Source organism: Adiantum capillus-veneris, chromosome 10 (assembly GCF_014529385.1).
Source record: "Adiantum capillus-veneris isolate H3 chromosome 10, ASM1452938v2, whole genome shotgun sequence".
NCBI classification, from domain to species: Eukaryota; Viridiplantae; Streptophyta; class Polypodiopsida; order Polypodiales; family Pteridaceae; genus Adiantum; species Adiantum capillus-veneris.
The window spans coordinates 25,462,351-25,482,834 of NC_140940.1; the positions used below are offsets into that span (position 1 = coordinate 25,462,351).

At 45.3% G+C, this 20,484-nt stretch overlaps 1 protein-coding gene across 1 annotated transcript in view; it reads right to left on the minus strand.

The window, feature by feature from the left end:
• LOC147448568 (uncharacterized) overlaps positions 1-20,484 on the minus strand; it is a 108,731-nt gene that overhangs the window by 77,468 nt on the left and 10,779 nt on the right. The gene's annotated exons all lie outside the window — the stretch shown is intronic.

The following is a 20,484-nucleotide window of genomic DNA, read 5'->3' on the forward strand; positions in this document are numbered from 1 at the left end:
GTTGAGGCCCTTACTAGATCAGTTTCTTTCATGCATCATTTATGGGACCTCCCTAGAGACAAATATGCTCGGCTAGCCCTTGAGTCTAGCCCTTGAGTCATCCCGACAGCTAGCGCTACAAGGGGACACAGCATGCTAGTATGGACAGATGACATCATGGTTTCAATCACATGGCTTCAACATGGATAGACTGCCCCCATTCCAATACTGTTGCGTCAGGATTTATACTAGACAGAGATCACTAGACTTATACGTCAGGATTTGATTCAGCTAGATACCAGAAGCAGGTCCCCCGGACACACACACACACACACACACCCTGCTGACATGGCAGCAGCCCATGAAATGCACCGACACGCTGACGTGGCAAACTGTACGGATCCCCGCAAATTGCACTGACTGCTGCCCTGGAAAATTCTCCGCAATTTCCGTTGAGTTGCTGACGTGGCAGTGCGTACGGATTTCCAGAAATTACGCTGGCTGATTTTGGCAGCTTTTTGGTTACAGTTGCGTTTGAGTTAACACGCTTTTGAGTTTAAAGTTTTTGGGACTCTGCTTTTGGGGCATCCCTTGTAAGAATAAATAAGTCTTTTGGGCCTCATTACTCAGAGCATCTAGACGTAGAGTCTGAGAGTGAGTTCCCGCGGACTCTCTTGTACTTTGCACACAGATTAATATAAAAAGAAATACCGAAAGGGACGCCAGTCTTTGGGGCCAATATCTCTTGGCACGGAACTACGCCAGGCCGTGTCGTCTTTTGTGAACTGCTTTAAAGTGAATCTTTGCTGTGTCACGCTAGAATCTTGACTTGGGGGTCCAAGTTTGTTACAGTGGTGTCAGAGCGCGGTCAATTTCTCTTCTACCAGGAAATCCAATCCTTTTCTCGCGACACTTATGGATTCCAAGAAGAATCTGTCGACTTCTTCTGCATCTGCTGATGCGGGAGGAGATCACGAACAAGATTCAACCGAATTAACAGAGGAAGAGTACGGCCACCTCGGCCTACTCAGTACGAACTTCAAGAGATGGAACGTCGACAGCAGGTTGCCGAGTGCACAAAGCAGATGATTGAATTTGCAAAGGATCCTCAGTTTGCAAATATTTTGTCTCAGCAATCCATCGCAGATGTGCACATCCAGTGGCAAAAAGCCACAGAACCACAGAAACCTCCTTCTCCGAGGAAGTTTACAGAACAAGAATTATAGGAGGTGGTTCAGACTCAGATCAATCTGCTTTTGGACGCGAACAACCAATCCAAAAAGCAAGTGAAAAAGCGCAAGAAGGGGACTGACTACCCTCGTTATTTGGGCCGTCAATCTTCTTTTGCATCTGCAAGAAAGCAGAAGAAGTGTGTACGCTTTGAAGGACTACCCAGTTCTTCTTATTCCTCTTCTTCTAACAGCTCTCTTGACTCGAGCGAGGAGGACACAAAAGGCAAAAACCGAAGCAAAAAGCAAAGCTTCGGAAAGGGCAAGAAAAAGGCAAAGAAACCCAGATTTCGCCCAGTTTCTGACAATTCTACAGAGGAGTCATCCTCTGACAGTTGGGACTCCGATGACCATATGTTTTATGCAAAGAAGAAGCATTTTTACATAGCCAACCAATATGACTTCCTCGAAGACAAAAGCAAGAAAGCAAAAGAATTCAAAGAAGGTGGACAATCAATTGAATTTGAATTTCCAAGATGCTCCGAGGGCTTTAGCCTTCATTCAACAGTTTGACATAGCCTTCTCTGGAGGGCACTACTCAGAGCACTCTAAGATAAGGAGGGCTGCATCTTTTCTTAAAGGAAATGCTCGAACATGGTGGTCCACTCTTCTTCTGAGGAAGGAAGCTCCATTCAAGTGGTTGAAATTCAAAAGGCTCTTTATATCTTCTTGGCTGACTTGGGAGTACGAATGAGATATACGAACCGCTTGGAACTATCTTCGAATGACCAAGGGAGATTCTTTGGACACTTATTGCGAGAGATTTTGGGACTCTTTTCTACAAACCTCTTCATTTAAGAAGGTCTCTTTCAAGGAACAGATTGAGCGGTTTTGCTGCGGACTCCCTACAGAGATCCGAGACTACTGCCTCGAACAAAAGTCAAATTCTATTCAAGAATTAATGGGTCATGCGAAACGGGGTTTCTTGATACATTCAGGAAATTTGACTTACCCCACTCATGAGATCTTGACTCAGAGAACCCGACAGACCTCTAACAATGAAAGTAGAAAGAGAAAGAGTTCCCAAGAAAAGAAAGATAAGGATACACGACCCAAGCTCACTCTTCGAAAGAGGGCCAATTACATCAAAGAAGGGAAGTGTTTTGGTTGCGGGGAACAAGGGCACATCTCCGCAAAGTGCCCCAAAAAGGCACAGCAAGAACAAACTGAAGACAAGCCAAAGAGTTCGAGAGCAGCAGAGGAACGTCGCAAAAAAGGCAAGATGAAAGCAGGACTGGTACTAGATTGCATGGGTACTAACCCAAGCCTGATTGATGAAAGTACACAACTTTGCCGAGCTTGGGGCAAAGTGAAAGATCAAGAAGCCCTGATTTTCTTCCATGGAGGAGCCTAGTCCAACTTTATTTCACCTGAATTAGCGGCGCGGCTCGAGATTACACCCGACAGGATGCGACCACCAGTAGAGGCAGTTCTAGCGGAACCCGGACGGGACATAGCCATTACACCTGTCATTGGCAAACTTCGGTTGCATTGTCAGGGGTATTTCGGGCACGAGGACTTCTACATAATGCCCTTCGAAGGTTGTGACGTCCTCCTAGGAGTCCCTTGGTACCATAAGAACAACGCCGTGGTCGATTATCAGGAAAAGAAAGCACTTTGACGAATGCAAAGGGCTGAAAAATTGTACTTGATGTAAAAGTGAAGGGCGAGTCCGTCCCTATTGTATCGGCTTCAGCCATTTCCAAATTAATGAAATCCAGTCTCCTTGTTTACTCCATCTACTTGAAAGAGTTAAATGATGAACATAGAACAAACCTGTCTGAACTTGATAGAGAATGCCAAGATTTTCTCCACACTAATGCCGATTGCTTCTCTGAGGGCCTGCCAAGCGAGTTGTCCCCATCTCCTCTTGAGGATCACACCATTGATCCGATTCCTAGAAGCAGACCACCGATCCGGCCACCTTACCGTGGTAGCCGAGCCCAGGATGAAGAGATTATGAACCAAGTGAAAGACCTTCTGGAAAAGGGTTATCCAGCCGAGTACTTCACTCTACTGCTCTCCCGTGTTGTTGGTTTTTAAGAAAGACGGATCTTGGAGAATGTGAATTGATTAAAGAGCTCTCAATAGAATCACCATCAAGAACAGATTTCTGATTCCAAGGATTGATGATATTCTTGACCGACTTCAGGGATCCTCTTGTTTGAGCAGGATTGATTTGAAAAGCGAATATCATCAGATCCAAATCGCGTCGGGAGATGTCTACAAGACAGCCTTTTGGACGAGCTTTGGTTTGTATGAATTTTTGGTCATGCCTTTTAGCCTTATCAATGCTCCAACGACTTTCAACCGAATGATGGATAGGATTTTCAGAGGGTATAGATCATTTCTCGGCACTTTCTTTGATGACATTATAGTCTTCTCCAAGCATGAAGCAGAACATAGACACCATCTGCTACATGTCTTTCAAGCATTGCGAGATCACAAGTTAGTTATCAATGCCAAAAAGAGTGAATTTTTCTTGCCGGAGATACACTTCTTGGGACACATCGTCTCAGCAGCAGGAGTACAGATGGACCTGTAGCAGGCTACAATGTCACTTTCACAAGACACACAGTTAGTACGGTTGGTCTGGTCTGGTTCACACTCGATGGACTCTCTGGGCTGGCAGTGACACGTAGCAGGATACAGACGGTGGTGGTTTAGTGGACATCGTGGCCAGGTCACCACCACCACTCAGTTTGGAGATTGGTTTAGGTGGCTGACATTTATGAGCCATTGGTGGATCATCTTCTAGCTCTATGGTCCAGCGTCGTCGTTAGGAGTAGTGAGTCTATACACACAGCACGTCTTCACCATCCCTGCACATCTGAGCCTCGACACCCCATTGTACCTGAGAGTCCTGGGCTGGAGCTGAGTGTGCTGCCACGCCAGAGTCTGTATCAGTTCTTTGAGATAGTCAAGTCATTTAATGTGGTCTGTTGTTGTTGCGTCTCTGTGAGCTCAGTTGTTGTCTATTGCTCCTTTGTTTTCAGTCTATTTTGAGTGAGATTGTCACGCACATTGCACTGAGGACCACCCACTGTAGAGAGCACAACACACTATCTACGCAACAGGTGCTCTCATTTTGGCATCACGGTGGGACCTCAATTTAAGTCTCACTCTCTGTTGATCCTGCTGGTCTAGTCCTCTCTTGCCCTAGGTCCAACTGGTCTGGTCCTCTCTCGCCTTGGTCCAACCAACTCTCGTCCTGGTCTAGGCCCTCGTCCCTGGTCTAGTCCCTCCTCGTCCCTGGTCCAGCCAAGTGGTCTAGTCACTCGACCTGGTCTAGTCTAGACCTGTGTTCAGCCAGTTAAGGGTCTTCTTGCCCAAAGTTTATTGGTGTGTGGATGGCCTTCTGCCATCGAGAGTGAGCCTCATCAAGCGAACGATTCTTCAGATACTTCACATTCGAATCCTTGATCATTCGTTTTGCACATATGTCAACGTGAAGGTGACGCTTGTACTCCATTTTGATGAGATTCCCTGCCAGAAACTTACCATCGTTCTCTCCTAGTTCCTCGGAAGGAGGTTTGCTTCTGTTTGAATCTCCGTTGTTTCCTTCCATGGAGTGTTCTTCATCTTCCCGTGAAATTGGTGGAATGGAGTCTTCTCTGTCGGATTCACTGCTAGAAGCCATGTTTCTGTAGAAAAAGAATCGGATCCTTCGTAGGAGAAGAATTGTGTGAGCTCTGATACCACTGTAAGAGGGCTAAGAGAAATCTTAAGCCCATGGAAAACAAGGACCGTAATGAGCCTAAGGGGAAGGACAACGTCCAAAAGTCCCCAAAGGCAACGCCAATAACAACAAAGCCAAGGAGAAGGGAGTTTAAAAAGACAAAAATAAACTCTCTCCTGAAGAGCTAGAGCGTTATCAAAAAGATAACCGTTGTTTCAAGTGCGGGGAGCAAGGGCATGCCTATCGTGCTTGCCCCCACAAGAATACACGTAAGGAGCCTCCTAGAGCTACCTTGGTCGAAATTCAAGAAGAGGATGCTCATCACAAAGGATCTCCTCTATGTCATGCTTGGGGGAAGGTAAGAGAACATGATGCTTTCATTCTCTTTGACCCTAGTTCTACTCACAATTTCATATCCACAGAGTTGGTCACCAAGCTAGGCATCCAAGCCTATGAGATGGGAGATGTCCTACCTACCGATGGTGCTTTCAAGGGACAAGAAGCCTCGGTCACTCCCTTAATTAGGAAATTGAGGCTCCATGTCCAAAGCTATGTGGAGAAGGAGAATTTCTTCATCTCTCCTCTCAAACATGAGGATGTAATCCTAGGGGCACCATGGTTTGATCGCATGGCTGCCAATGTTAAATTCCTTGAAAAACAAATCTACTTTAGGTATAGGGAAAGAGATATGTACATAGATGCTAAGGAGTTGGGTAGCACCATACCCATTGTACATAAGCAAGCTTTCAATAAGTCAATGAGAGCTCTATTTCCGTTTACATGATTTTTGTTAAAGATTCTCAAAATGAATCTTATGTTTTAGCAAAAGAAGATATAAGCAATCAAAAGGAATTAGAGTTATCCAATTTCCTCGATTCCAAGATGTTTTTATTGATGACATCGCTTGTGAGCTACCTCCCAAACGAGGGGATGACGACCATGCAATTGAACTTCTTCAAGGAAGCTCACCGCCTAATAAACCTCCTTATCAAGTTTCTCAAGCTCAACAAGAGGAGATTATACGGCAAGTATATGAGTTGGTTGAGAAAGGCATGGTTAGGCCTAGCTCATCTCCCTTTAGTTCACCAATGTTATTAGTGCAAAAGAAAGATGGCACATATCATATGTGTATCGACTATAGAGCACTAAATAGGATCACTATCAAGATAGGTTTCCCGTTCCACGGGTAGAAGACCTATTTGATAAGCTACAAGGGTCGCCCTACTTCAATAGGATTGACCTAAAAAGCGGCTACCATCAAATAAGGATAGTTGATCAAGACATTGTAAAGACCGCATTTCGCACTACGTTTGGTCATTACGAGTACATTTCATGCCTTTTGGCTTGACCAATGCATCGCCACATTTAACAGTCTGATGGAGAAGCTATTCAGGCCTCACCGAAGCTTTACTGGAGTGTTCTTTGATGATATAATCATCTACTCTAATTCATCAGACGAACACAAGCAACACCTCGAGGTAATATTTCAAGCTTTACGAGAGAATAAACTTTATATTAATCGAAAGAAAAGTGAATTTTTCTTACAAAAGATTCAATATTTAGATCACATTATCTCTCAAGACGGCATCCAAATGGATCCATCAAAGTAAGAGGTAATAAAATGATGGCCTAATCCAAGGAATCTGCATGAACTAAGAAGCTTCATAGGTATGTGTGCATATTATAAACGCTTCATAGAAAAGTTCGCACAAATTGCGGGACCATTACATGACCTAACAAAGAAAAATGTTAGGTATATATGGTCCACCGAGGAGAACAATGCTTTCGAAAAGCTTAAAGAGAAGCTTATCTCTCAACCTGTGCTTACACTGCCGGATCTCTCAAAGCCATTTGAGGTCCAATGCGACCGCCGACACCTATGGCGATTGCCTTGGAGCTATTTTGCTCCAAGAAGGGCACGCCATAGCCTATGAAAGTCAAAGACTCGACCCTATTGAGCAAGCTCTATGTATATATGAGAAGGAACTCTTAGCAATTCTACATGCTCTAGACTCGTGGAAGCACTATTTATTGGGGACTCCTTTCATTCTGCGAACGGATCACCAAAGCCTTAAGTACTTCATGACGCAGACCAAGCTCTCCGACAAACAAATGAGGTGGACAAATTTCCTTTCACAATTTCATTTTCATATTGCTCACATTGCTGGCAAGCATAATCAAGTAGCCGATGCACTCTCAAGACGACCAAGAGTGAATGCGGTATCCATAGCAACTCACAATGATCTATCTTCTATGATAGATGAGTACCGTATCAATCCCGATTTTAAAGATGTGATTTCAGCCCTTGCACTGGGGAAGAAGGAAGAACCAATTACCTTACAAGATGGTTATCTTTTCTATGGCAATAGACTATGCGTTACTAACTCACTACGTAAGAAAGTAATGTATGAATCCCATGCTCCTCCTTATGCGGGGCATAGAGGGATTCAGTCTACCCTAAAAGGGATAGAAACATACTTCTATTGGCCTACCATGAAAGCAAACATACAAGAGTATGTTTCAAAATGTGTGGTATGCCAAAAGACGAAGTTTGATAGAGGGAAGCCACCTGAATTGCTTCAACCTTTGCCAATCCCTAATTCACCATGGGAGAGCATATCCATGGATTTTATCTTTGGATTGCCCAAGTCTATCCATGGGAATACACAAATATGGACGATAGTGGACAGGTTTAGCAAACAAGCCATTTCATACCTGTCAAAAAGACTATCAAGGCCCATCAAATGGCAACCCTCTTTATATCACAAATCTTCAAGTACCATGGCTTGCCAATGTCTATAGTGTCGGATAGAGATCCTAGAATGACCAGTAATTTCTGGAAGGGTCTCTTTAAGAATTTAGGTACAAGGCTAAACTTCTCTTCGGTCTATCACCCGCAAACGGATGGCTAAAGTGAAATAGCTAACCTAACAATTCCTGATCTACTAAAAGCTTACGTCACAGAAGTAGATCAAAAGTTCCAACGGGAGAAGTACTTACCTTTAGTGGAATATGCTTACAATAACACTGTACATACTTCCACGGGAAAAGCACCTTTTGAGATGATAGAAGGAAGATCAAAAAGTCCCCTGCTACTCAAGGTACATTGGAAGATCTTCGCTGCAGATGAATATAGCCGAGACCTACAAGAATCTTTCCAAAAGATTAAGGATGCTATTTCCATCTCTCAGCAAAGGCAAAAGGCTGCTGGTGATAAGCACAAAAGAGCTCTAGCCTTTAAACAAAATGACTGGGTCTTGCTTAAGTTTCCCAAGGCTTGATTAAGGCACACGACGGGCAAGAATCCTACAGGACACCAAAAGTACTATGCTAAGTTAGCAAAAAGGTACTATGGCCCCTTTTAGATTCTTAGGCCGATCAATGAGATGGCCTATCAACTCAAGTTGCCCAACCATTGGCTCATACACAATGCTTTCCACATGAGCCTACTAAAGCCTTACAAAGGAGAGCCACCTTAAGAACCAGCCATTGAAGACCCACCGGAGATCGAGGATCAAGAAGAGACGCTGCAGCCCCAGTCCATTCTCCGACACGAAGACAAGATATTGAGAGACGGTAAGACTATCCGACGATATCTTATCAAGTTTAAAAATTATCCTTTTGGATGCTAGATGGATGCAAGGCATACAATTAAAGGATAACCTAAACCTTGTCAATGCTTACAATGATTCCCTAGAGTAAGCAAACGTAAATATGTATAAATGAACAAAGTTTTTGTCTTATAAGACTGTCTTCTTGCACAAATGTTAATAAATATGCATACTTAGGATCATGTTTGTAGAGACGACGTCTCCCAAACACCAAGTAGAGTTTGTCACTCTACTATGGAAGATTGATATGGACTAATGTGTAGACATGCTTGCGGTAGCTAAGGCTCTCAAGCACCAAATGGACTAGTCATCCATTCTGGAACGGTGTCGTAGGGTAAAATAGGGATCCTCTATCCGCTAGCCAACAGACTAATGACTAGGCTTTATCTTCTCTAGCTCATAGTCGAGGACGACTATGATTTCAAGAGAGAGGTGATGTCATAAAAACTAATATCCAATACTCCCAAATGATTTTCTCATGTTAAACTCATCATTTAATATGGGGAGTTACCAGGAGAATAAAAGCTAAAATATTGATAAGGCTGCCAGACCGGTCTCTACAAGGATCCAAAGGAAGGAAAATAGGGATCCAAAGAGGGATAGTCTACAAAAGAGCAATGTGCTTCAATGGGGCTTAAAAGACCTAAGGTTCAGCTCCATTAAGACTTCCATAGGCTAATGTTCCAAAAGCTAATTAAAAAGTCCAATGGCCAAAGGTGGGGAAAAATTGGATGGTTATGGGAAGAATAAAAAGTCTTCCCACATCCCTAGGAAGGAGGGGGCGAGCCTAATGATAGGGGATGAAAGAGAAACACACACACACTCCCAAGCTCTCCCCAAAGGAAAGAATGGACACATGGCACGCTCCTAGCCCAGTAACCCAGTTGTCCCCAATCTCCCCTCAAATCCTATTGGATGGCCATAGAGGTGGACCATTGAGAATTAGGCTGGGTAAAATTAGTCTAATCAATTTAAAAATGCTTGATAAAAGAACCATTAGAAATTAAGCTCTCTAGAAGACTATTGAACAGTCTACCAAGGGGTCCAATGAGTCTCCAGCAGCCCAATGGCTTGCTTGATTCCTATTGGCCAGAAGACTAAAAGGTCCAACGAGAGTTTAAATAAATTATTTAATTACCTTAAGTTCTCACAAAAGGGGAAAGGGGGACACATGTCACAAGGCTATCAATTATGCTTCTTAATTCCTATTGGCTAAGCTTTGCAGGAACCAATGGAAAGCCAGCAAGAGCTTTTTGGAAGAGGGGTCTACCAAGAGAGAGAGAGGTTGGCATTTTTACACTAACCAACTTTGCTACACACACACAACTCATGTGTTGAGCAAGAACTCCGTCTCCTTCTCCAAGCATTGAGAAGTAGAGGCCTACACCAACAACTCTTGGCTATGGAATGCAAATCCAACCAAAAGCCAAGCTTCAATGGCATGCTCATCTCCTCTACCATGCTAATTACTAAGCTAAACTATGCTATTAGAGTGATTATGTACGGAGAATACTTCTTTCTCGTAAGATACATCTTCTTCCTCTCAATCTTTCCTCATTCCTTGCTAGCTCTCACCATTTTTGAAGGTGCGTGAGGTCTTGGGACTGAGGCTAGGGACACTAGGTGTGTTTTTCAAGCATAATTTGGTGCATGAAGCTTCCATCTTCATTGCACCAACAAGTTTTTTCAAGGAACACAAAGATTGTATTGTGCAAAAGTCTCCTTTGATGGGAGAAGCTATAATACAAAGCCTTTTTGAAGGGGGGACCGGCTCCATGTAAATCCGGTGCTGAACTGTTGTCAATTGTTCTATTTCTCTCTCTTTTCAAGTATTGTCTATGCCAAACTAGCTAGGTGTAAATTGCTATGTTGCTTTCTCAAACTAACTACTCTCTCTATGCTCATTAGGAACTTGTTCTTAATGAAATGCTCACTATGTTATCAATTTCCGCTACACACAAGTTACTAGTGCATTAAATGTTACACGCAGCTTTTGGAAAAGCAGATGTGGTGGGCTAACATCTTGTCACAGTTTCACTTCCAGATTGTCCATGTTCAGGGACACAAAAACTTGGTGGCAGATGCTTTGTCTCAGAAGCCGTTAGTCTTGGCTATTCCACGATTCATCATAGAAGCTTCGAGGACATGGTTGATCACTACGCCACAAATCCGGATTTTTCGGATATATTCACTTGAATACAAAATGGGGGAGTAATAGCGGGATATTCCATACGGGATGGCTACTTGATGAAGAAAATGATGTTGTGCGTTACATAGCCGTTGAGGGAAAAGGTTCTGATTGAGTGCCATTGTCCATCTTTTACGGATCGCCGCAGCATCGACACCACCTTGCAGGTGTGGAGCATTACTTCTTTTGGCCGAGACTCAAGAAAGATGTGGACTACTTTGTACGCAGTTGTTTAGTATGCCAGAAGGTCAAGTTTGACAGGCATAAGGCATAAAATTTGTTACAACCTTTACCCATTCCCACCCGCCCCTGGGAAAGTATTGCAATGGATTTCATTTTTTATCTCCCGAAGACACAGAGTCGGCATGATGGCATTTGGACTGTCATCGACAGATTTAGCAAGCAAGCTCACTTCATTCCAGTGAAGAAAACAGTCAAGCCGGATCATTTAGCGAGACTGGTTATTGCACAGATTTTCAGACACATGGCATGCATGAGACAATAGTCTCTCACAGAGATCCCCGATTCACGAGTTTGTTTTGGAGGGCTATTTGGGAGAACATTGGCACACGGTTGCAGTTCTCCTCATCTTTCCACCCGCAAACAGATGGGCAATCTGAGATTGCAAATTCAGTCGTACTGGATTTATTGAAGTCTTACATTTCTGATCAGAAGACTCAATGGGGAAAAAATTTGCCCTTGGTGGAATTTGCCTACAATAACACGATCCACTCTTCGATGGGCAAGGCGCCATTTAAGATCATTGAAGGTGCTCCGAAGGTTCCACCCTTAGCACGAAAGATAAAATTTTTGAAGCCGACCAGTACACAAGAGACTTGGACACTACATTTGCCAAGGTCCGAGATGTGTTAGATTTTCTTCATCTCCAGATGGTTCGCACACTGTCTACAGGCTTCACATACATCACGTGCACTGGCCCTTGGTTGTGGGTTGGCCACCTGTACACCTGCTGGACAGGGATCTCAGACACACTTAGGGTTGTTCAGCACATTTCCGACTTTAGACCTGTTTTGATCACATATTCCCCCATTTATATTGGAGGGTCATATTTTTAGGTCATTGAACTATATTGAGGATTATTGCCCGACCAGCCCCTATTCTCCTATATATAGGAGGAGGGGCACCCTCTTTCTCATTGTCTTGTATTGTCTCACACCATGTAGCCATCTGGAGTTATTGGGCTTCCAGCCTTTCCACCATCTGTCTCATGTCATGTCTCTTCTCTCTCTCTCGTGCCATTGTCTCTTTCCCTCTCTCACCTTCCGCTGCACACTCTGACATGGTATCAGAGCTTCTAGGCTGAGGATTTGCCATCGCCATCCCCTGGGAGGACACTGCGGAGATTTCCATTGCGAAGACCGACTCAGATCTACTAGTGTTTTTTTTTGGGACTTGGCGTTTTTGGGATTTGTACCCTCTTCTACTCCCTCTGCTAGTGCCCTCCCTCCCTCCCTCCCTCCACCTGATCGCCACCTTCTACATCTCTGCACCAGCGTCTTTCAGCCAGCATTGGCCTAGCGTTTTTTTTTTTGCAGGAGGGCAGCGTGTCGATCTTGCGTTTTCAGCCCTATGCTCTTGCGTTTTTGGGCAGGACAGCAACAGTTTTAGACCAGCGTTTTTCCCTCTATTTTAGCCCTTCCTCCTTGCCGATCTTGGACAGCCTGAGCCCCACTCCTTGCCCCTTGGTCTTCCCGCTTGGAAGCTTATCAATCCCGTGACTTTGCCAGCGATTCTCCGACTTCTACCTTGCTGATTTTCAGCCTGTTTTGGTGTATTTACAGCCCTCACCTTACACTCTCGGCATCGGGTGATTCCATCACCTGGAGTTTTGCTAAAACCCCGGCGTTCTTGCAATGTTTCGAGCTCCCTTTTGCTGCGTTTTCAGGTTTTGGACAACACCTCTACTTTGCCCCTTCAGCATCCCTTCGGGTTTCCCTTGCCTCTCCCGTCACTTACACCCTACTTCGCGGTCATTTGGCATTTCATCCGACACGGTTATTCAGATCCTCTTCTCACCTTTGCTCCTTCTTCGTTCGACATTGAGACGTGGACTCAGATATAGGTTCTAGCACGACGGACGGATCTCCCTTGACATTGCAGATCTTCCCTCCTCGAGGCTCTCTTGCCCTCGGGAAGATGCAGGGGATTGGACTGGTACAAGTACTTATGTGGATGTGGCTTGTGTTTTTCACCGCTACTTCTCCCTCAGTAACCCTCCCTCCCTCTCCATCGACTGTTGTCTCTCTATTTGGGATTGCCCTATCCACCTCCTTCATTGGTTCTCTGTATGATAGACCCATGCCTCTTGGCACGACAGACACTTCTTTTGGACATGTACTCCTAGATGTGAGTATCCTTTGGCATTTGGATGCCTACAGGGTCTCTTCCGGCACAGTGCTCCATGGTGGCTCTTTTGCCTTGCCTCTACTTGGTAGAGGCTCTTCCTTGCTTCTGCTTGGTCATGTGGCTCCTCGTTAGAGCTGCAATACATATGTCATTGCCCGGTGTACTATGAGAAATGCGGCCGCTCTCATTGCCCGTTCAAAGAGGATTTTGGACCACTTTCTAGCGTCATGAGATACCAGGACTAGAGATGTCCAGGACTGTTTTTACTCGAGCTGCACGAGAGCTTGCTGAAGACACCAGGGGAGAGCCAGTCTCAGAGGCAGATCACAGGTTTCTTTACACCAGCCATTGGGCAGCCAAAGGAGCAGTCATCACAGCAGACTTCACATCTCATCCACACGAGAGGTACATTAATCAATTGAGCGATTGAGCTAGGGAGATCCAGGTGCCCACGACCGTGGAGGGCTTCACAACATCGACAGAGGTAGCAACAGAGGATCCGGATCACTCTAGCTCGACATGCGAGATGCCAGTCGGATTACTGACCATGGAGACATTGATGAAATTTTCCGACAACCAATGAGGGATCTCCTTTAATTTTAATCCACTTTCCGATGTTGATTTGTATCAGCTCTCACCCCCCCCCCCCCCCCCCCCCCCCCCCCCCCCCCCCCCCCGTCCTTTAGTCCTTTTGTACTCTTTTTTGTACTCACACATTGTATCAAATTCTCCACTTGTAACTTTTTGGTCTCATAGAGGAGTGCTCAGGGGCGTTGTTCGTTGTCTTGTAAGTTGTAACATGCATGTGTGAGCATTTGTGGTTGCATCGTGATGTGTCAACCACTGAATATTCCTAATTGGGTGAGATTGGTTGGGTATGTAGTTTTAGTGCATCGAAACACCTGTTAAGATCAGCACGATCTGGGTGTGATGTCTCATAGAGGAGTGCTCAAGGGCGTTGTTCGTTGTCTTGTAACATGCATATGTGAGCATTTGTGTTGCATCGTGATGTGCCAACCACTGAATATTCCTAATTGGGTGAGATTGGTTGGGTATGTAGTTTTAGTGCATCGAAACACACGTTAAGATCAGCGCGATCTGGGTGTGATGGCTAATTTTGCTACGCTAGAATATCAAGAGCTCCGATCTAGAATGAGAAAATTCATTGTCCCTTGCAATGTCCCTCAAAATGACCCTCGGAATTTTTTGAGCTAACTTGAGTTGTTTTGCAGATATAATGTAATCGCAAACCATTACTCTTCTTTCAAGAAGGGGGGGATGTCACAAACTGCTTACGTGTCAAGCCACTGAAGACCTGAGCCAACCTGCAGATCACAACCGAGGGGTCTAAATCCTAGAAGCAACAGCAGAAGAAGAAGTTCTCACCAATTTACAGTTCCTCGCCGAGTGGGACAAACATTAAAGGAGATCCCAATTTAAAAGCTCTCCCAACTTATGAGACCCCGTCCAAAATGGAAGCAGACACACACACACCATCTCTTGCGTAATCATTGATGACATGGCAGGGTTGTCCGGACGCTCCGTATTTTGCGCTAACAACTTGACGATGTGGCAGTTGTATAGGCGCCCGCGTTTTGCGCTGCAAGCTGCTAATGTGGCAGCTATATAGATTTCCACGTTTTACACGCTACCAGATTTTGGAGAGCATATGCTTTTAGGATTAGATGCTTTTGGATGTAAACTGCTTTTCATGGCCCAAGGGCCTTTAAAATATGTGTCAAGGGCTCACTCTCGAGCATGCTTCCGTGTAAAGATGCAGAGACATGACGTTGCCGTCGTACTGAGTTGAAGCAATGTAAAGAAATACTGAAAGGGGCGCCAGGGTTTGGGGCCAGCGCTCTCTTGGGGTGGAACTCCGCCACTCTTGCGTTGTGTGTGTCGTGCATCTCTTTCAGTTCAATGCTTAAATTTTCTTCAATTTGGTCTCATTCGTTGGTACCTGGTGTCCCCCCATTACAGGCACAACCCAATTGGAGAGGAAGAAGGGACCCATTTGGTCCTCCATCACAAAAGCCGAGGGAAGGTACCAAGATGAACATTTCTCTAACCAAGCTAGCTTCCCCAAAGCATCATTAATATGTCTCTCATACAAATCTACAAATTGTCTAATATCCATGTAATAGTTGGCCTCCAACATCGCCTTCTCCTGTAAGATATCATACACAATCTCCCTCGTGCAAGAGATATCATGTAGCTCTGAATTTGATCATAGGCAATCTCCCTACACCATGAAAAATCACACGTTGTATTCTCTTCCATCCACTTTGCATCCATAGGTGGATAGTTCTTAAACTTCACTAAATAACGTCGTGCAATTTTTCCCTTGACTTTTCTTTCCTAAGGTGCCAAAATCTGCATAAGTACCAAGATCTCATCAAGTTCCTCAACTTCTCGTTGATCTTTATCTGGCATATCTTTTGGGACATCACCCACAAAGGGTCTAAATGGACTCACGTGAAACGCATTATGAATCGTCCAAGTGTCAGGCAATTTCAACCTCTAAGCAACATCCTTGATCTTGTCAAGTACTTGAAAAGGCTCATAGTAGTGCATGCTGAGCTTCAGAAACAACCGTTCGCGGAGAGTTGCTGACGTGGCAGCCCAATACGGATTTTTGCAATTTGCGCCAGCTGTGCTGATGTGGCAGACCAGTACGGATTTCCACAATTTGCGTTGGTTTTGTTGGCATTTCACCTGTACGGATTTCCGCAAAACACACTGGCAGCTTTTGGGCGCTAGTGTTTGGGGCCAAATGATTTTGAGTTTGACTACTTTTCATCTAACTACTTTTCAAGGCCAAGGGCCTTTAAATATGTGTAGAGGGCTCATTCTCTAGAACTCTTCCGGGTGAAGGTGCAAAGCGCGAAAACCGGCATTGTATTGAGTTCAAGTGATATAAACAAATACCGAAAGGGACGCCAAGGTTTGGGGCCAGTACTCTCTGGGGTGGAATTCCGCCACTCTGTGTCGCGTGTACTCTCTCTCTCTTTCAGTTCAATTGTTGTTGAAGTGCTAAAAGTCTAATCAATCTATTCTTCTCTATTGGCACATGGTGCCCTTCTCGTGACAAGCATCACAACATCAACAGAGATTACACCAAAAGATCAGGACTACTCTGCTACAATACGCAAGAAGCCGAGTCGGTGTACTTACCATGGAGAACATCAATGAGATTCGCCAGCAACCAATGCCGGACATCCCAAGACACGGATGATGAGTACGTTGATGATTTTTTTAACCCTCCTGATCCCACATGAGATTGTATCTTTGTTTTTGCTAGAGAGTTCCTAGTCACCTCTTCATAGTGCCCTATAGTTCTATTTTAGCTTTTTTCGCTTTCAATTTTAGTTCCTCTTAGTTTCTTGCAGACACTTTATCAAATTCTCCTGAGATATAACTTTTTGGGTCTCATAGGTCATTTTGGCCTTTTGTTAGCTCTTCAGGGGGTGACATCATGGTTTCAGATGCATGGCTTCACCATGGACAGGCTGCCCCCTTTCCAATACTCTCTTCAGGCACCCTCGATGTCTCTTACATGGGTGAAGATTACTAGACTCATCGTCGGGACCTGATCCAGCTGGATACCAGGAGGACATGGATAGAGCCGCCACAGCAGTTGGGCACGAAGATGGCTTTCTATAGAGAGCATCTTCTCCACCTCACAGGAGATGGGTTTGTGATTCGACCCAGCTACATGGATACACATATGTCTCATGGTTTGCGGTGTGCCATTAGTCAGATTATGCCGCTTATGCCAGCTAGAGCCAAAGACAAAGCTACATTACATATGTAATTGCACAATGTACAATGAGATTCGGGGCCATTTCCACAGCTTATTCAGAGAATGTTTCGGTCCTTTCTCTAGGGTCATGAGTTATGAGGATCAGAGATGTCTTGGGCTATATCTCCTTGTACACAGATATAGAGACACTTTACTAGGGAGAGCTAGAGAGAGACAGTCCCAGAGAAGGATTACAGATTTCTTTTCACTAGATATGGGACAGCCAGAGGAGCAGCCATCACTGCAGAGCTCCGCCCACACTCATTCGACCACTAACGGCACTCTTATCAACCGAGCACTGGAGCTACGGAGATCCAGATGGCCACGATTGAGGAGAGGGCTACACAGTATCGACGGAGACTACAACAGAGGATTCGAGCCATACTCTCGACATCTAGAGTGCAGATGAGGATGGATTCTAGTAGTAGTAGTATTTTTGTTCTAGCCTTTTTGTACCCAGACATGGTATCAGATTCACAATTTTGTAGCAGTTTGGTCTCATAGGTCATTTATGATTTTGGCCTTTTGAATACGTTAATATAACATTTCATTTTCATCTCTCTCTCTCTCTCTCTCTCTCTCTCTCTCTCTCTCTCTCTCTCTCTCTCTCTCTCTCTCTCTCGCATTGTATAGCTCAGTTCACACATTTCACGCCTCTCGCCTTTCACACCTATCCGCTTAGTTTAGGATTCCGCAATATTTATATCTTGTTATGCCGAGTCTAGTTTAATTTATTTTGTTTATCTGACTTGATATCAGATACACCGCATTGTAACTTCCTGGTCTCATAGGTCACTTTGGCCTTTTGAAGACGTTAATATAACATTTCATTTCATTCTCTCTCTCTCTCTCTCTCTCTCTCTCTCTCTCTCTCTCTCTCTCTCTCTCTCTCTCTCTCTCTCTCTCTCTCTCTCTCTCTATGCACAGTTGCTCCAGGCCTCTCAGTAGAGGAGTGCACTACTTTATTGACTGAGACACTACATGATGCAGCATCAGAGGCATACCCACACACTCAACCGGATCGGAGGCGACATTCTGGGAGCATGCCCCAGAATAGTTGGTATGATGAGGAGTGCAGAGAGATGAGAGCCCAGCTTCAGAGGGATCTTCATTTAGGAGTCATCACCTATAGACAGTCGCGGATTGCTTTCCGGCGCCTTGTGCGAAAGAAGAAACGAGCTTACCTGGCCCAGATGGAGCGAGACTTGTATCAGTTGTTCTTGAGTAGAGACTCAGGCGAGGCATGGCGACTCTTCCATGAGCACTCCCCTCCCCCAGTGATTACTTCTCCTGATGTGTGGGGCCAGTATGCGACATCGTTATATACGGTTCCTGGGCAGGATCCCCTTCCAGATCCTACAGAGCCATGTCCACCTACGAGCACCTTCTTTACCACTGAGATGGTAAAGAGAGCCATTGACAGGATGAGGACCAGGAGGGCTTACGATCATGACGGTCTAGTAGCGGAGCACTTTATACATGCTAGGGATATGCTGATGGAGGTTCTTTTAGTGTTGTTCAATCGTGCCATGTGTGAGGGATTACCTGAGACTTGGAGGTTGTCTACTATTGTGCCTATATTCAAGGCAGGTGATCCTACAGAGCCTGGAAATTACCGCACTATTATGGTTGGACACACACTGGCACGATTGTATGCATCCATTATTGAGCAGCAGTTGAGTAACTGGGCAGAGGGTGAGGGTGTACGGGCAAAGGGACAGGCAGGTTTCAGGAGGGGTTTCTCCACTCTTGACCATATTCTGACACTCAGAGCTATCATTGAGGAGGGCAGGTCACATGGGAGACGGATTTATTGTAGCTTTGTGGATTTCCGCAAAGCATTTGACATGGTACCGAGAGCTCGACTGATGCGCAGACTGCAGGAGATGGGGGTGCCCACAGTGTCGATTTGGGGGATTATGGCTTTATACAGATCAGTGATGGGACATGTACGCACCCCAGAGGGGATATCTGACTTAGTTCACTCCACTATCGGGGTGAAACAGGGTTGCCCATTGTCTCCTACTCTATTTGGTATGTATGTTGATGAGGTGTCTGATTACATTGACAGAGAGGGTGATAGAGGTGCCCAGCTGGCAGGGACGTGGATCCCATTGTTGTTATATGCTGATGATATTGTCTTGATCTCTGACTCACCAGAGGGTATGCAGCGACAGTTGGATGCATTACACAGTTTTGCAGAGGATAGTGGATTGTCTGTAAACCTTGGTAAAACCAAGGTCATGGTGTTTAACACCACACCGCAGTGGATCAGGAGATCGGCACCGACCTTCACGTATGGTCAAGAGATTGTGGAGTATACAGATGCATACACTTACCTTGGGATAGTCTTCACTGGGCCGAGGTTTTCTTTGGGGAGAGCAGCAAAGACTAGACTGACCAGAGCTTATGCGGCCTTGGGAGGCTTGGAGAGGATGTGTTCGCAGGTTCAGTTCCAGGAACCTCGGACAAAGTTATGGCTCTTTGATACTTCAGTAGCCTCAGCTATGATGTATGGGGTACAGGTATGGGGACCTTCTGTAGGCCAGGATGGTTGGAGACGTATGGAGAGGCCCTTGGTATCTATGATCTCCCGATTGATTAGAGCCAAGGCCTCCGTACCTCACGCGATCATTCGAGCAGAGCTAGCTGCCCCCCCCATGGAGATTGAGGCGCTTACCAGATCAGTGTCCTTTGTGCACAGCCTATGGGATACTACTAGAGACAGATATGCTAGATTGGCCCTTGAGTCTTCCAGACAGTTAGCTCTACAGGGGGACACTTCATGCTGGTATGCACAGATGACTTCATGGTTTCAGACGCATGGCTTCACCATGGACAGGTTGCCCCCTTTCCAGTATTCTCTTCAGGCACCCTCGCTGTCTCTTACACGGGTGGAGATCACTAGACTCATTCGTCAGGACCTGATCCAGCTCGACACCAGGAGGACATGGATAGAGCCGCCTCAGGAGTTGAGCACGAAGATGGCTTTCTATAGAGAGCATCTTCTCCACCTCACAGGAGATGGGTTTGTGATTCGACCCAGCTACATGGACACACATATGTCTCATGGTTTGCGTTGTGCCATTGGTCAGATACGCACATCCTCACATCAGCTCGAGATTGAGACCGGTAGATTCAGAGGGATACCAGCAGACAGCAGGATATGCCGATTATGCCAAAGAGAGCCAGAGACAGAGTTGCACTACATATGTCATTGCACAGTGTTCTATTAGATACGGGGGCGTTTCCACTGCTTATTCAGAGAGGGTTTTGGTCCTCTATCTAGGGTCATGAGTTATGAGGATCAGAGATGTCTTGGACTATATCTACTTGAGTTACACAGGTATAGAGACACTTTACTGGGGAGAGCTAGAGAGAGGCAGTCCCACAGACACATTACAGATTTCTTTTCACTAGATATGGGACAGCCAGAGGAGCAGCCACCACTGCAGAGCTCGTCCCACACTCATTCGACCACTACTGGCACTCTCATCGACCGAGCATTGGAGCTACAGAGATACAGACGACCGCGACTGAGGAGAGGAGCTACACAGCATCGACGGAGACTACAACAGAAGATTCGAGCCATACTCTCTCGACATCCAGAGTGCAGATGAGGATGGATC